The sequence below is a fragment of the Pan paniscus genome, chromosome 1 (assembly GCF_029289425.2).
Source record: "Pan paniscus chromosome 1, NHGRI_mPanPan1-v2.0_pri, whole genome shotgun sequence".
Taxonomy (NCBI): domain Eukaryota; kingdom Metazoa; phylum Chordata; class Mammalia; order Primates; family Hominidae; genus Pan; species Pan paniscus.
The window spans coordinates 26717091-26731392 of record NC_073249.2 but is presented as its reverse complement, the minus strand read 5'-3'; the positions used below and the strand labels follow the sequence as shown (position 1 = coordinate 26731392).

The following is a 14302-nucleotide window of genomic DNA, read 5'->3' as shown; positions in this document are numbered from 1 at the left end:
GATGAATCCTGACACACCCCTTCCCGTTCCATTTAAACGCAGGAACCACGGGCGATATCTGCGGCACTTACCCGCCTAAATTTAGAGCTCCTCAGTAAAGCTAAACTCAGTCTCCGACTCCGGCCCACGTGAAGAAATTCCCACCGGAAGACGAGTTAGGAGAGCTTTATATGAGCAGACTAAACCTGGTTTAGGTATTCAGGCAGCGCGCGGCCCGGCTCGTAACTCCTCCTGCGGCAGCAGGCGTATTGTTGGCCTCGCCTCGACCCCGGAAGTGACTTCTGGAAGTGACCCAGGAAGTGACAGTGAGCTGCCTCTCTGCGATTGGTTTTGCCCGAGTTTTATTTTTGTCTGTCTCAGCTAGGAAGTGGGAGACTTTCATTTAAAATGGAAATTGGGGCGAGGGGTTGGCGGCTGGGCGAAGGGAGCGTTCAAAAGCGGAGAATGTCACTTTACCCGAGAAATTCACTACGATGGGCCATTGGTTTCTGCTCGGCTCGCAGGCGCACTGCACGAGTGGAGGCGTGGCTAGTGGCTGTGATGAGATAAATCCATGCATAGCCTTTTCATTGCGAGCTTGAAAGTTCTTTTCTATTACAGTTTTAGCTTTAGGTTTAATTGGTTCGACTGCCTTCTCCACAATTTGGGCGAGAATTTCCTTTGCCTTCTCAGCAAAAGTTGTTCTGCGGACCCGTCTGGGTCAACTTTCATGAGGGACATTGAGACAAACAAATGAAATATGGGTCAAAGGTAAGATGGTTAAACCGTGTGAAATGAGAGACAGTTGAGGGGTTCTAGGGAAGATGATCCCGGAAAAGGACTGCAGGCCCATGGAAACGCAGTGTGCTTCTCCAATATTTGGAGGGCTGATCCGTGAAAGAAGGATCAGACCCTTTTTCTTAGCAGCAGAGAACAGAACTAGGACTAATAAGTGAAAGGTAAAGGGAGGCTGCTTTCAAGTCACAGCAAGAAAGAATTTTGTCCACAAATGAGGATGCACAAATATAGCATAGGCTCCCCCAGGAATCACTGAGTTTCCTCTGTGTAGGTGAACAGTTTGAGTAGAATCGGAGTATCGGAGACGAAATTAAAGGGTCTGGTAAGAGTTTGAGGCCGGGCGCGGTGGCTCATGCCTGTAATCCCAGCCCTTTGGGAGGCCGAGGCAGGCGGAAAGTTTGAGCTCAGGAGTTCGAAACCAGCTTAGTCAACATGATGAAACCCCGTCCCTACAAAATAAAAATAAAAAAAAAATAAGCTGGGGTGATGATGCATGCCTGTAGTCCCAGCTACTCGGGAGGATGAGGTGGGAGGATCACCTGAGCCCAGGGAGGTCGAGGCTGCAGTGAGCTGTGATCACGCTACTGCACTCCAGCCTGGGCGACAGAATGAGACCCTGTCAAAAAAAAATTTTGTACATGGATTCCTTAAAATGCTACAAATAGTTGATTCTATGTTGTCTTCTGCATAAAACAATATGCAGTAGTTAAGGACTTGCAAGAAAAGTTCTTTCTGCTGCTCTCTCTGTCATTAGTTCTTGAGTCCTCACTCAAGCTTGTGCTCTAACTCTACAGGCAGGGCTAACATAAATTATGCGTAGTCCAGGAGACCACACACAAAATAACATACATAATCATTACTTTCTTGTCTAGAGGCTTAGTCTGGCTACTTTTCTCCCATTGGCTTGAGGTGTAAATTCACCAAAACCAGCCCAGAAATGATTTTACATGGCTAAAAGTTTATGTTCTCCCGAAAATGAGGAAGAGCTTTCAGATTTTCCTTGAAGTTCTCAAACACCTCTAAGGAGCAGTAGGAAACGTGCCCTACCTATGCTTTTTCTTTCCCATGCTGCAATTCTGACAGAAAATGTGTTGGAGAGAAGAGATAAAAAAAATCAACTAGATCACATCCAATAGCATAAACAAGAAGGAGGGAAGGTTGCCGTGGCAGGCATCTGTAGTCCCAGCTACTCCAGAGGCTGAGGCAGGAAGATCGCTGAGCTCAAATGTTCAATTCCATCCTGGGCAACATAGCAAGACCATGTCTCAAAAAAAAAAAAAAAAAAAAAGGCATGACAAATATGAAAACATAAAGCATGCAAAGACTTTTCTAGATTTCAATCTATAAGAAAACATGTCCTAAGAAAAACATGTTCTTATAATTACTTTGTGCTACAGAGCAACTTAATATGGTGATGAATTATGTTGTTTTTAAAGTTGCAAACTGTCATTTAAGGAATATTATTTCCATGAACGCTTCCTGTGCAATCTATTAAAGAACAAACTTCACACAGCCAAACAGTTGAAGAGACCTCATCATAAATAGACTATCCTATATCACAGCTAACGAGAATAAAAAAGGAATGTGGCATGAAAGCATAAAAATAAAAACATCTCAGATAATAATATAGAGAAAACCAAAATACATGGGCTAGAATTCCACCCCAGGGACTGTATCCTCAAAGACACAGGTTTTTCTTCCTTTTTCTTTTTTTTTTCTTTTCATGTTTCAGTACTCTGAGCAGCTACAAAAAGACCAGTCTATCCTGCTGGAGACAGTGGCCATGTGAAGAAAGAGCTCTTGCAGTATGAAAGACCACATGGAAAGAGAGGCCACATGGAACCAACAGTCAGCATCTTGGTTTCAGACACGTGAAGAAATTCATCTCAGACTGTGTATCCTAAATCAGGCACTTGCTGAATCCAACTACATGAGTGAGACCAGTTGACAACACATGGAGCAGACATGAGCTGTTCTCAGTGAGTCCTACACAAATTCCTGACTCACAACACTGTGAGCAATAAAATGGTTGTTATTTTAAGCCACTGAAGTTTGCAGTGATTTCTTACATAGGAATAGATAAATGAAACACAAACATTGATAATTTGCATCTTCTATCTGTTTTATGACTAGTCTTATTGGAAATTACCAGTTTATTTCTGCCATGGTTAGAAAACAAACTCTGAAATTTTGATACTTTAAAATTTTTTTGAGACTTACTGTGCCCAGAATATAGTCTATCTTGGTGAATGTTCTGTGAGCACTAGACAAGAATATGTATTCTGTAGTTATTGAGCATTGTGTCCATCAATGTCAACGTGATTAAGGTGGTTAATAGTTGTCTTCAGATCTTCTATATTGTATTGATTGTTTTATGTGTAGTGTTGCTATTAATTATTGATACAGGAGTGTAAAACTTAAACTATGGCTGTGAATTTGCCACTTACTTTAGTTTTGTCAGCTTTTCTTTTGCATTTTTGAAGCTCTGTTATTGGGCATATAAACATTTATGGTTCGTGTGTCTTCCTGATGAATTGACCATTTTATCATTATGAAATGTCTTTATTGCTGATAATACTCCTTATCTTGAAGTCTAATTCATCCGATATTAGTATAGCCACTGCAGCCTTCCTAGCTTACTGTTTACTGGTATATCTTTATCCATCTTTTTACTTTCAACCTGTGTTTTTTAATTTAATGTGCTTCTCTTATAGACAACAGATAGTTGACTTTGTCTATCATTTTGCTATTTGTTTTCTATTTGCCCCATTTAGTTTTGTGTTCCTTTGTTCTTTACTTCCTGCTTTCTTTTGGGTTAATTATGTTTTTGTATTTCATCTTAATTCCTCTGTTGGCTTTAACTGTATCTTTTTGCATTATTGCTTTACAGTGTTTCTGAGAATTATGATATACATTCTTAACTTATCACAGCCTTAGAGTTAAAATTATGATACTTCATGTAAAATAAAAGAGCCTTGCAATAGTAAAGTTCTACTTACCACCTCCCCAAGTCCTTTGTGCTTTGTTGTCATATATATCATATCTATGCACATTGTTATTTTTGCCTTAGTCATATGTATCTCAAAGAAATTAAGAGAAGAAAAGTATATATTACCTTTTGTGTATTTACCTACATTTTGCTATTTCCAGTTCTTTTCATTCCTTCCTGTTTGTGGTGAATTATCTTTAAAAATAGCTGTCAAAAAGTATTCACATTCTTGTATGTGCATGTTGCTTCTCCCTTTAAGAAATAGAATCAGCTGGGCATGGTGGCTCACGTCTGTAATCCCAGCAATTTGGGAGGTCAAGGCGGATGGATCACAAGGTCAGGAGTTCAAGACCAACCTGGACAACATGGTGAAACCCTGTCTCTACTGAAAATACAAAAAAAAAAAAAAAAAAAAAATTTAGCTGGGCGTGGTGGCACATACCTGTAATCCCAGCTACTCAGGAGGCTGAGGCAGGAGAATCACTGGAACTTGAGAAGCGGAGGTTGCAGGGAGCCAAGATTGTGCCATTGCACTCCAGCCTGGGTGACAGAGCGAGACTCTGTCTCAAAAAAAAAAAAAAAAAAAGAAATAAGAAATAAAGTCTGTGTTCCCACCCCTTGAATCTGGGCTGGTCTTTTAACTTTGATGAACAAAACATGGTGAAAATGATGTCATACCAATTCTAGGCCTAGCCCCTAAGAAGCCATACACCTTTACTTTTATCCTCTAGAAAGCTAGCCAACAAATAAGTAAGTTTAGGGTAGATTACTAAAGAATGAAAAACATTTCAGCCAACCATCCCAACCATTTCAGCCACACAGCTGAACTACCAGACATATGAATGAAGCTAGTTTGGAAGTTCCAGCCCTGGCTAAGCATCCAGCTGAATGCAGCCACCTGAGTGACCCCAGCCAATAATATCCAGAGCAGGAGAATCATCCAGGTAAGCAAAGCTATAGAATAGGGAGAAATAATAAATGATTATTATTTTAAATTACTAAATATATTACATCAAAAGAATAACTAAAACATTACAGATTTCAGTTTCCATCTGGTATGTCATCGTCTTTCATCCTGAAGAATTTTTTTTAGCATTGCTTACAGTGGAGGTCTATTGGTGTAGAATTTTCTGTTTTTATTTATCTGAAAATGTCTATTCTGCCTTCAGTTTTGAAGGATTCTTTAGATATAGGATTCTGGATTGGCAGTTTTTGTCCATCAGCACTTTAAGCCCTCTGATGATGTTAACTTCTTCTTTTTGATGAGAAGTCAGCTATCACTTTATTATTTTTGTCCATGTGTAATGTATTATGTTTCTCAGACTGCCTGCAAAACTTTTCTTTCCCAGTACTTGGTTATTTGCAGTTTGACCATAATGTGTCTAGGTGTGATTTTCTCTGTAATTAGACTATTTGGCATTCACTGAGTTTCCTAGATTTGTCCATTTCTTTTATGATAATTTGAGATATTTTCAGCCATTATTGTCTTAAATATTTTTTTCTGTGCAATTATGCTTCTGCTCCCCTTCTGGTACTCCAATTATATGTATGTAAGACCACTGCATATTGCTATGTACCAAGACTCGATTAATTTTTTACCTGAGCTTTAGACTGAATACTTTTATATCATCAAGTTAACTTTTTGTTGTTTTTGCAGTGTCCAATCTACTGATAAGCCCATATCGTGAATTTTTAAATTCAAATTCTATACTTCTTAGTTCTTGAAATACGTCTTTTTTAAAAAAAGGTTTTCATTTATATGCTGATATCCCCTGTTTATTATGACTCTATTCCTTTAAGTCCTTGAAAGTATTTATAAAAGCTAGATTAAATTTTTTTCTGCTAATCCCAACATGTGGATCATCTCACAGACATTTTTTTTAATAGACTGCGTGTTCTGTTATGATTCACATCTGTCTCTGTGGATATCTGATAAAATTTAATTGTATGCTGGACATTTGTAGGTGATAATTATAGGGAATCTGGATTATGTTGGCTTGTTTAAACGATATTAGGTTTTGTGTGGCATGCAGCTTAATTAGTGGTGGATTCTTTGGGTCATGTCAAATTTGGTATTATTCATTTTCAGTATGAGTCTTATTTGGTTTTAAATTTAGTCCTAGCATATTCCCCTTACTCTTTTGTGTGATTCTTTCTCCTAAGACTTGGTTCTGGATTCTCAGTTAAGTGCTCAAGGTATTAGTGAAGTTGCTGCACTGCTGGGCTGGAAATCTAATGTCTTCCAGCACTGCATGACCTTTAGTATCACTCTTCAGCCTTCCACCTACAGCAGGCAAGCTCTGCTAAGTCTTGCAAGGTCTCGCTTGGCACGTCTGTATCCCCAGTGAATTTCCATACAGGCTTTTAGTATTACCCCCTTCTCTCTCTCTCTCTCTCTCTCTCTCTCTCTCTCGCTCCCTCCCCCCGCCTTTCTCCTCTGTCTCTTTCGCTCTCCTCTCTGTCTGTCTCTCGGTCTCTCTCTCTCTCGCACACACAGACACACACACACGCACACACACACATACACAGAGAGAGAGAGAACTCAGATATTCTAGCCTACAAAATTTCAGCCATTCCAACAAGCTTGAACTCTGATAATTTCCTCCTCAACTCAGCAAGGCCACCCCTTTACTTAAGTTTCTCCTTCCTGATTATGGAGTTCACCTGTGTGTTTTGCTCTCATGGGTCAGTCATGTGCTGCCTGTTTATCAATGCCTGAAAACAGTTGCTTTAAGTAGTTTTTCTAGTTTCTTACTCTTTTGTGACAGGAAGGCAAGTCCAGTACCAGGTAACTCAGTCATGGTTCAAAGTGAACGTACTAACTTCCTTATACACTTTTCCATCATTCGTGATGGAGACACTCATTAAACAGGGCGAATTATAGAGAAACTCTGTAGTGTCTCTTTTAATGTCCATGGAAACCAAAATCAGGTGAAGGAGTAAACCCAACATGGGTCTATGAAAAATAAGCTGGCCAAAATTTGTGAGGTAATGTGACTTAAATGATCATATGTTTTACCAGTAGTTTTATGAGCATGAAATCCACAATAACTAGAAAAATAAACGTTAATAGATGGACTCAAAACTTTTTACTGCAATTCAATATACAGTCTTTTATGATACTTTAATATATTAGATGATAGTTCTGAAATTATTATAAAATACTAGTGAACATAACAGATTAAAGCATTCTTTCCAACTATTTTGAAAACCATTGTCATTTTCTACAACCCAAAGATTAGATACACCTTAAAATGCCCTAGAAAAGACATTTCTTAAACCTCAACAAAATGAACTTCATTCGTTGTTTTTCACCTTTGACGTGACACCGTGCCAAGATTTCTAGCCCTGTATGGAGGAGACGTTGGTCCCAACAATTAGCAGCTCCTTGATCCCATTTCATACAACCCATTCTAGCAATAAAAAAAGAAAAAATGCACATGTATTCTGCTGACATTTTATTTACAATCTATATCAGGAGTCAGCAAACATTTTCTGTAGATACAGAGAATAAATATTTTAGATTTACCTGTCATACAGTCTTTGTCATAACCACTCTGCTGTTATATAGCATTAAAATAGCCACAGACAATATGTAAATGAATGAGCATGTCTGTGTTCTATTGAAACTTTGTTTACAAAAACAGATGTGAGGCTGGATTTAGCTCGTGGGCCATAGTTTGCTAACCATTGCTCTGGAGTACCTATAAATGTGTATGCTCACAATAGAGGTTTGGTTGTGCTATATATCTAAATATGTATATATATACATATATACATAAATATAATTTTAAAGATACATAGCCATATTGGTGGTGATTTTTGTGTCCAAAAAGAGATTCACTAAAAAAATTACTGATGTCATCATGCATCTCCATCATTATGACAGTCATTAACTCTACATTGCTTCTTCTGCAATCTCTAACATACAATTAGTAGATGTCAATGCTAGAAGTGAGTTTGCTGTTCTGTAGTGAAGGGCACTGATTATAATAGGGTAAATGAGATCAACCATCATGAATTGATACATATTTATTTAATTTCAATTTCAATTGTCATTCTAATGACTATGTACTACGTCTCAACCTATATTCCCTAGGTCCTAATTGAGAAACATGTGCTTTAATTAAAGAAAAAGTCCTTCACATCCATTCCAAATAGGTCAAATTGTATCCATGGTTCAACTATTAACGCACACACACACACTAACAATAGAACTCATTAAGATGTAAATTTGAGGTAAGATAGTGCAGAAGAGGGAATAAATGTGGGAATATGGAAGTAGAACAATATAAGACCCCTTTTGTGTTCTTTTTTTAACTTTTATTTTCGTTTCAGTGGGTACATGCGCAGGTTTGTTATATAGGTAAATTGTGTGTCCCAGAGGTTTGGTGCACAGATTATTTCAACACCCAACTAATAAATAAGCATAGTACCTGATAGGTAATTTTTCAATCCTCATTCTACTTCCACCCTCCACCCTCAAGTAGCCCCTGGTGTTCTTAATTTGTGCCCATGTGTACTCAATGTTTAGCTGCCATTTATGAGTGAGAACATACAGTAATTGGTTTTCTGTTTCTGCATTAGTTAGCTTAGGGTAATGGCCTCCAGCTCTATCCATGTAGCTGCAAAGAACATGATCTCATTCTTTCTTATGGCTGCATAGTATTCCGTGGTCTTCCATGGTATTCCATTTTCTTATCCACCCTACCATTGTATAAGTATTCCCTTTTCTCTGCGACCTCACCAGCATCTGTTATTTTTTGACTTTTTAATAATAGATAGGATCCCTTTTGGAGGTCAGGAAATATAAATTCAGAAGTGTGAGACATCCTTTAAGGTGATGTTAGCTTTAAATGAAAAAAAAAATTGTGAAGCAAAGTCACTTGAATCTAGAAAGACTTTTGAGTTTCTTTGGGTTTTATTGTTTTTGTTTTTACATTGATGTTATAATCTTTTCCTTTTTGCTGGTAAAAGAAACTACAGAAAACAGAATATTTACAACCACGGGTGCTTTGTTAACTGATCAAATTTTAAGAAAAGTCTCAAGCAGTGCATCTCATACTGGGAGGGTGGTATCATTCCCACCAAGGGGGGTCTGGAAATGCATGGGAGCAATTTTTATTTTGCTACCATGACTAGGGATGCTACAAAAAGTTCATGGCCAGGGCATGGATGTTACACATTTGCACAAATAACATGCTCTGGTCCTTTACCTAACTGTAACTGTGTTTTCCTACAGTTCTGTCTAAAGGGATAAGGGCTTTCCTGAAGTCACATTATTTTCTTATCCATTTAAATGCAATGTTTAATTATTTTGTGTGTCATGAATAGTAAATGTATTCAAGATAATTATGAGAAGTGATAAAAGCATGACTAGTATAGGAGCTTAATGATGGCTTCTAGCTTATACTTTTTAATGGAAGACTTCACATTCATCTGAAATGATGATAAAATCCTCAAATGTCCCAAAAAATATCTCAACCTCTGATTGCAAACCAAAAACTAAGGTTTTTCAGATAGCCATCATCATTCTTTCTCTCTTCTGCAGAAGTTCCAAGAGAGCTTGGCCAGAAATATTTTAAATACTAAATGCAAGTTGAAGCTTTGCTTTTCTTTAAAAATAGTGTATAGAAAATAATGTACAAATATATAGTGTGAATTTGGTGTTAATTTCCAATCCCTACTTTCTAGAGCTGTGGCTGTCTTTAAATGTGCCTAGTCTGCATTGAAATGTGCAGTAAATGTAAAATACACTTCAGATTTCAAAGACTCCATGTGAAATAAAGACTGTAAAAGATCTCATAATTTTTATATTGATAATGAGTTGAAATGATAATTTGCATAGATTTCATATTATTAAAATTAAGATCACCTATTTTGTTTTACTTTTTTAAATGTGACTTCTAGAAAATTCAAATTGCATATGTAGCTAACACATTTCTATTGGACAGCATTATTCTAGGGAATCAGTGAGAAATAAGCAAAAGCAGGTCATGTTTAGATGCTGTATTTAATCATTCTGGTTGGATGTCATTCACTGATCCTCTTATGTATTCCACACCATTTCACATTCCGCATGGATTTAGATAGCAGTGAACTTCCATACCAATTACAGAGTACTCTTATTTTTTCTGTGTCAGTTGATCAGTATCCACACTTGAGTATAGTTTTCATAATGGTACTTATGTTCCTGTTTCTAATTTTATCCTACATGTATCAATTAAAACGCTGAAGATTCAGGAGGTTTGTCTCAATGTATGATCTATAACTAATCAGCTGTGATTGTATGATATTCTCAGAAATCTATTTTCTCCTTCTCAGTTCCCAGTGTCTCCTCTAGAATGCAGTTTCAATCTTCCAACCACAGCTTGGGAGGCTGTTCCAGTCTTGCTGACTTTTAGTAAGAAGAAAACAGTTTCCAGTGAAGGTACTATCTAAAAATGTCTCCTTTGTGTAGAAGTGGTTTGCCATCAAACAATTCTTCTTGCATCATCAAACATCTCTTGACTGTAGCAGCTTGCAATTTTGCTATGTAATTATTTATATAACATAAGTGGACAATCTTTTTATATAGTATCTGATTGCCTTCTCAAAGAAACACTATAAAGTTTTGACTTTAGCCCCAATTTTCTAGAAGAGAGATCTGAGACTCAGAAAAGCTAATGGCTTGCCTATAGTCACACAATTAGACTTCTGATTCCTAGCCAATGCTTTTGACTCTATTCCCTGCCTCCACTGTTGCCCTGGTAGGGAAGTAATTTATATCTGAAAATTACATGGAAAAGCCAAACTGTGGAAATTGAGTTGTACAGGCCACACCCTGGAATCTGTTGTACATTTGTTTCAAAGCACCAAATATTTGACTTCTGTGGAAATGGTGCCAAGGTAAATTAGGTGGAACCGGAAACAGGAACTTGCATATATGTCTGTATATTCATAGCAATTTGAAATGTTTGAGTTTCTTTCTTTGTACAATAGAAATTGGAATATTTGCCATGACTAGACAAATAGTACAGGCTGATAGACCTTATATTATAGATGACTCATTCCCAATAGATCATACCCTTTGACATGGCTTTTTAGTTGTTGGGAGGGATTTTTCCCTATTAACCATGCCCAACACAAACTTCTGTTCTTACTGGCTTTCAGAACAAGATATTGCATAAATTTCCCTGCAGTTATATGCTCCCTTTACTTAAAATCTGATAGCTTTCTGTATTTTATTCTATTAAATCTAAATCCTCATGCTTGATTTTCAAGAGCTCTCAATAATCTGACCCATCCTAGCCACACAAACTTGTCTCCACTTTTTTTTTTCTTTTTCTTTTTCTTTTTTTTTTTTTTGAGATGGAGCCTCACTCTGTCACTCAGGCTGGAATGTAGTGGCGCGATCTCGGCTCACTGTAACCTCTGTCTCCTGGGTTCAAGCGATTCTCCTGCCTCAGCCACCACCTGGGCTAATTTTTTGTATTTTTGGTAGAGACTGGGTTTCACCGTGTTGGCCAGGCTGGTCTTGAACTCCTGATCTCAGGTGATCCACCCGCCTCGGCCTCCCAAAGTGTTGGGATTACAGGTGTGAGCCACCACACCCAGCCTGTCTGCCACTTTTCTAATAGAACTCTTTCACTCTAGTAAGTTTAGGTCTCTGTACCGTCCTTTAAACAAATTGCTTTCTGCTACTGCTGTGTCTTTTCCTATCTTGTTTTCTTCATTTGCCCTGTCCTCTCTGTTTAGAATCTAAATTCTATGTATTCACTAAGGCTCAGTTCAAATTCCACACCATCACTTACTTTCCTCCTTCTTTTAACTCGTTAGTGCTTAGAATTTGTAGTAAAACACATCTGAGCACTTATTGTGTGGCAGGACAGGGTTCTTTGATGCCCCACCCACTTATTCTTACTGAGAGAAGTAACTGGTATTAGCAAGAGAGGCTTGTTTATCTTTTAGGAGTTCCCACTCTGAAGAATATGGATGAGGATTCAGAGTCATCCTCCACCCTCGGGGATGGAGCCAAATTTAGGGCTCCCTGGGTACAGGCATAAAGGTGGACCCATCTTCTAGACACTGGCCAAACACACACAAAAAGCGAGAACTCACAGAAGAGGGAAGAAAGGAAAGAGACATCATGACGCCCAGCAGGAAATGAGATTTTGCAGGCTGACCTGATAGAATAAAGAAATGTATGTTTGTTATCATTTTTCTGACTCACTGTATTGTGACCAATCATAGTGTTTTTATTTTTACTAAGGACTTTACCAGGATTTACTTGGTTTGTAACTCTTAAGTTACCTTTAAGGATAGTTGAATTTTATCTCTTTCTGTCTAACTTAAAAATTTTCACTACATAAGTTTTTTTGACAAGTCTACTTCAGTATAAAGGATATTTAAGTATTTAAATTGTACTGTTATGAGTTTTGACACATGCATATACACCTGAAGCCATCACCATGATCAAGATGGGGAGGACACCCACATTTCTTTGTGTCCATCTCTTCCTTATCTTGCCTCCTTGCCCCTTCACCAGGCAGCAACTGACCTGTGTTCTGTCATTATAAATTAGTTTGAATTTTCTAGTATTCTACATAAATGGAATTATGTAGGATGTATTGTTTTTGTCTGGTTTATTTCACTCAACCTCCCTATTGCTAGTATTGATTGTTCCTTATTATTGCCCAGTAGTGTTCTAAAATTTATGATCTATTTACTTGATGATGGGCATCTGGGGTTCTTAACTATTACAAATGGAGCTACTGTGAACATTTGTGTGTACAAGTCTTAGTGTGGACAAATACTTTTATTTCTCTGGAATAAATACCAAGGGGTGGAAAGACTGGGTTCGTATGATAGATGTGGTTTCACTTTTAAAGAAAATGCCAAACTGATTGTACCATTTAAATTCTAGCTAGCAATGTTATATCAATTGCCCTTATGCTTGTCAATCTTTGTTATGATCAGCCTTTCCAATTTTAGCCATTCTAGTGGATGTGTAATAATAATATTGTGGCTTTGATTTGCATTTCACTAATGGCTAATGATTTTGAGTGTCTTTTCATGTATATGTTTGCCATATGCAGATCTACTTTGGCGAAATGTCTGTTCAAATCTTTTGCCAATTTTCCCCAATTGGATTGTTCTCTTTTCTTTTTCCTTTTTTTTTTTCTTTTAAGACAGAGTTTCGCTCTGTCGCCCAGGCTGGAGTGCAGTGGCCCGATCTCGGCTCACTGCAAGCTCTGCCTCCCAGGTTCATGCCATTCCATTCTCCTGCCTCAGCCTCCCGAGTAGCTGGGACTACAGGCACCTGCTACCATGCCAGGCTAATTTTTTGTATTTTTTAGTAGAGACGGGGTTTCACCGTGTTAGCCAGGATGGTCTCGATCTCCTGACCTCGTGATCCACCCGCCTCAGCCTCCCAAAGCGCTGGGATTACAGGCGTGAGCCACCACGCCCTGCCTGGATTGTTTTCTTATTGATAAGTTGTAAGAATTATTTATATGCTGTAAATACCATTCTTTTTTTGAGTAGATGTTTTGCAAATACTTTCTCCTAGTCTATGGCTTACCTTTCCATTTTCATAACAGTGAATGTAAAGACAGCAAAAGTTTTTTGTTGTTGTTTCAGACAGGGTCTCCTTCTGTTGCCCAGGCTGGAGTGCAGTGGCACAACCATGGCTCACTACAGCCTCAACCTCCCAGGCCCTAGTGATCCTTCCTACCTCAGCCTCCTGAGTAGCTGGGAGCACAGGTATGTGCCACCATGCCCAGCTAATTTTTTAAATTTGGGGGGAAGAGTTGGGGGGTGGGGTCTCTCTGTGTTGCCAGGACTGATCTCAAACTCCTGGGCTCAAGCAATCCTCCTATCTTGGCCTCCCAAAGAGTGAGATTACAGGTGTGAGCCACCATGCCCAGCCAAAAGTGTTTAGTTTTATTAAGCCCAATAGATTAATTTACTTCTTTTAGAGATTGTGCTTTTTTGTATGTATTTTAAAATCTTTGCCTATGTTTTATTCTAGAAGTTTTATACCTTTAGTTCTGACATTTAGGTCTATGATCTATTTTGAGTTAATTTTTTATATCATATGTGGCAAGGATTGAAGTTATTTATTTATTTTTTAGTTATGGCTATGCAATTGTTTCAGCACCATTTATTATAAAGATTACCTTTCTCCAGTTGAATTCTCTTGCCATGTTTGTTGAAAATCAGTTGTCTGTATATGTGTGGGTCAATTTTTAGACCCTCAATTCTGTTCCATTGACCTGTATGTCTGTGTTTACAACAATACCACATTGTTCTAATTAATATAACTTAATAATAAATCTTGGTAAAGGCAATGTAACTCCTCCAACTTTGTTGTTCTTTTCAAAGATATTTTGGCTATTCTCTGTCCTTATTATATGATTTCCATGTAAATCTTAAAATTAGCTTGTCAATTTCTACAAAGAAGCCTGCTGAATTTTGATTGGGCTTGTATTAAATCCATCAAGTAATTAGGGGAAAATGGACATCATTACACATTTAAGTCTCCCAGTCTGTGAA

General features: G+C 37.9%; 1 protein-coding gene and 1 long non-coding RNA gene across 6 annotated transcripts in view; one reads left to right on the top strand and one right to left on the bottom strand.

Moving 5' to 3' along the window:
- TAF1A (TATA-box binding protein associated factor, RNA polymerase I subunit A) overlaps positions 1 to 490 on the bottom strand; it is a 37563-nt gene extending 37073 nt beyond the window's left edge. Inside the window, exon 1 of one of the 4 annotated variants that reach the window (XM_003814881.7) lies at positions 72 to 490. The gene's annotated coding sequence lies outside the window, so the exon portion shown is untranslated. The remainder of the gene's footprint in view (positions 1 to 71) is intronic. The other 3 variants (XM_003814882.8, XM_008967745.6, XM_008967746.6) reach the window with 3 other exon arrangements.
- Positions 491 to 525: 35 nt separating this feature from the next.
- LOC106634203 (uncharacterized) lies at positions 526 to 14092 on the top strand. 2 transcript variants are annotated; one of them, XR_008624340.2, is made up of 4 exons: positions 526 to 750; positions 2510 to 4710; positions 10091 to 10196; positions 13388 to 14092. It is a non-coding gene; the product is annotated as an uncharacterized LOC106634203 (long non-coding RNA). The 2 variants fall into 2 exon arrangements; XR_008624339.2 differs by having other exon boundaries at positions 10091 to 14092.
- The last annotated feature ends 210 nt before the right edge of the window (positions 14093 to 14302 follow it).